Here is a 2,539-nt window from a genome sequence, read left to right on the forward strand (position 1 = left end):
CAACTATAGCTAACTATGAATACCATGAATGAGGCCCTACCTAATTCACAGCCATTAAAATCACATCAAATGAGCCGCTTACTTACAATAATACCGCATCATAATTAAGTGTAACAGACTGTTTTGTAATGTGCTGTACCACAGACAAGTTTAGCTTATTAAGCTAACACAGTTAGCCCCAGGCCATTCAAACCAATGGTCATCATAACCCGCTAGCATATCAGCTAACATCGCTCTCTGTGTACCAAAAATGGTTAAATTGTCACCGACAAGCCCAAATTTGCAAATAGTTTACACTCGTACACCTTTATATAAATTAAAAATTTGAAAAGAACTCGCACTCGTCTGCCATACAATATTTGAAATCTTTGGTTAAGAAAATACGTGAAACTAAAATGCTAGTAATTCCCCTCGTTATTCAGTCAGTTTATAGTTTATGCATTTGTTAAGTTTTAAACATAACTTGTATTATGTTGAATAGCTGAATACCTACCTCAGGGCAAAACCAAAACTTCAGCGCGTTCTCAGTGTCGGACTCAGAGTCGTCCTCGACCGTTACAACTCAACTCGAAGAAGTGCGCATGCGCTGTGACAGAACGTACTCGGAGCTTCTGATGCTCTTCTCTTCTTTGCTTCGTTCAGACAACTCAGATATTTTAGTTGGCTCAACTCAAAATTGGTATGATGTTGTACTAAAGCAAAAATAATGCGTTGAAAAAGTTTACAATTTTGAGTTTGTCTAAAACAATGTCTTTTTAAGTTGCCCAAACTCAAACATTTGAACAAATGTAACAAACTTAATTTTTTTTGTTGAACTGACTTATTATATTACGTTTAATTTACTAATGTGCTGAATCATTTTTTAGACTGTATATTCCACCTTCTCTCTGCACGTTTGTATGGTAATAAACATAGAATCCCATGAAAGACAGAAGAGCTTTAGGTTTTAAACATCAGTGTGTACATGATGTATCCAAAATGTCATATTATGACGAAAGTGTTTGCAATGTGAGGTCAATGCTTGCTTTTGAGATGTGTTTATGACATTTTGAATGTTGTGTGTCATTTTGCTGGAGATTTGAGGCATTTTGCGTGAGCAATTGTGGGTTTTGTGTGTAGAGTTTTGAAAAATAAACACAGAGTTTTGAAAATGTGTGTAAACAGTTGTTAAAAACTGTAAATACCATCAACACTACATAAAAAACCATGTGGAGTTAATGGTGTAATTATTAACCTTTGTGCTCAGTTTTTCTTTTGTGGTTCCATGGTGTAATGGTTAGCACTCTGGACTTTGAATCCAGTGATCCGAGTTAAAATCTCAGTGGGATCTGAGATGTTAAAGTCTAAAGGGGCGCAGAAATAAACATATATGTAGCGGCTCCCAGAAGCGCAACTCGGTTCCTTTTGTTCATTTTAAAGAGCCGTTCAATAGAATCGGATCGTTCGTGAACGACCCATCATTATCAGAATATTTTTGACGGCACCCCGGTTGAGAAAGGCTGGCTTAGCGTACGTACATCTGGTTCAAGTCAAACAAGCTTATCAAGCGACTGTAAAATAATTTTACACATACATATACAACTATTATATTGGATTAAAAAGTTGCTTTGAGTGTCAGTCAGCCGACATGCAGCCATATTCGGGCCAGATGTGGGGTGCCGCAATGTAGCCGAGTCTCAGTCAGCCGACAGTGCTGACAGACAGCTGACACTGCCGAAGCGGAGCCGGAATCGACCCACATCTCTCTTGCTAGCTGGGTTCCCTTTCGAGGTCTGTGGTTGTAGTGTTGTCCGTTGTCTAGAAATCACACAGGTTGGACTCTGAATAATAAGGGGCGGAACTCCTAACCCCCGGCCTATCTTTCTACAGGAAGCAGCTGTGCCTCCCCTCCTCACACAGGAACAGCTAAACCACCTAGCTAACTATCTTCATCGCCGGCTGTTCTAACAACAGCGAACGACACCTTCCCAAAACAGTCCCAAACTAATCCAGCCGCACAGACGCTCGTTCTTCCGCACGCTACAATGGCTCCTCTCCTCCCTCTCGCGTCTCCCACACGCTGCCCTTTTATCACCCACAGGTGCAGCCTCGCTCCAATCAGAAGCCCCACCTCCACACTCACTACACTATTTAGAGAGTGAGAGTGGGAGGACACAATAACACACAGCATAATAATAATAATAATCTTTATAATAATGATAATAATCGTAATAATAATAATAATAATAATAATACATATAAATATAATAATAATTATAATAATTATTATAATGATAATAATGATGCTTATAATAATAATGATATTAAAAATAACAATAATGATAATAATAATAATGATGATAATACTAATGATGATAATAATTATAATAATAATAATAATAATAATAAAAATAATAATGATAATAATAATAATGATGATAATAATAATAAAAATAATAATAATGATAATAATAAAAAGTATAATAATAATAATAATGATAATAATAAAAAAATAATTATAATAACAATGATAAATGATAATAATAATAAATAATAATAA

General features: G+C 36.0%; 1 non-coding gene across 1 annotated transcript; it reads left to right on the plus strand.

Moving 5' to 3' along the window:
• The first annotated feature begins 1,258 nt into the window (after positions 1–1,258).
• On the plus strand, positions 1,259–1,330 carry trnaq-uug (transfer RNA glutamine (anticodon UUG)). The gene has a single exon. It is a non-coding gene; the product is annotated as a tRNA-Gln (tRNA).
• Positions 1,331–2,539: the final 1,209 nt, after the last annotated feature.

Source organism: Trichomycterus rosablanca, chromosome 14 (genome assembly GCF_030014385.1).
Source record: "Trichomycterus rosablanca isolate fTriRos1 chromosome 14, fTriRos1.hap1, whole genome shotgun sequence".
In the NCBI taxonomy this organism is placed as follows: Eukaryota; Metazoa; Chordata; class Actinopteri; order Siluriformes; family Trichomycteridae; genus Trichomycterus; species Trichomycterus rosablanca.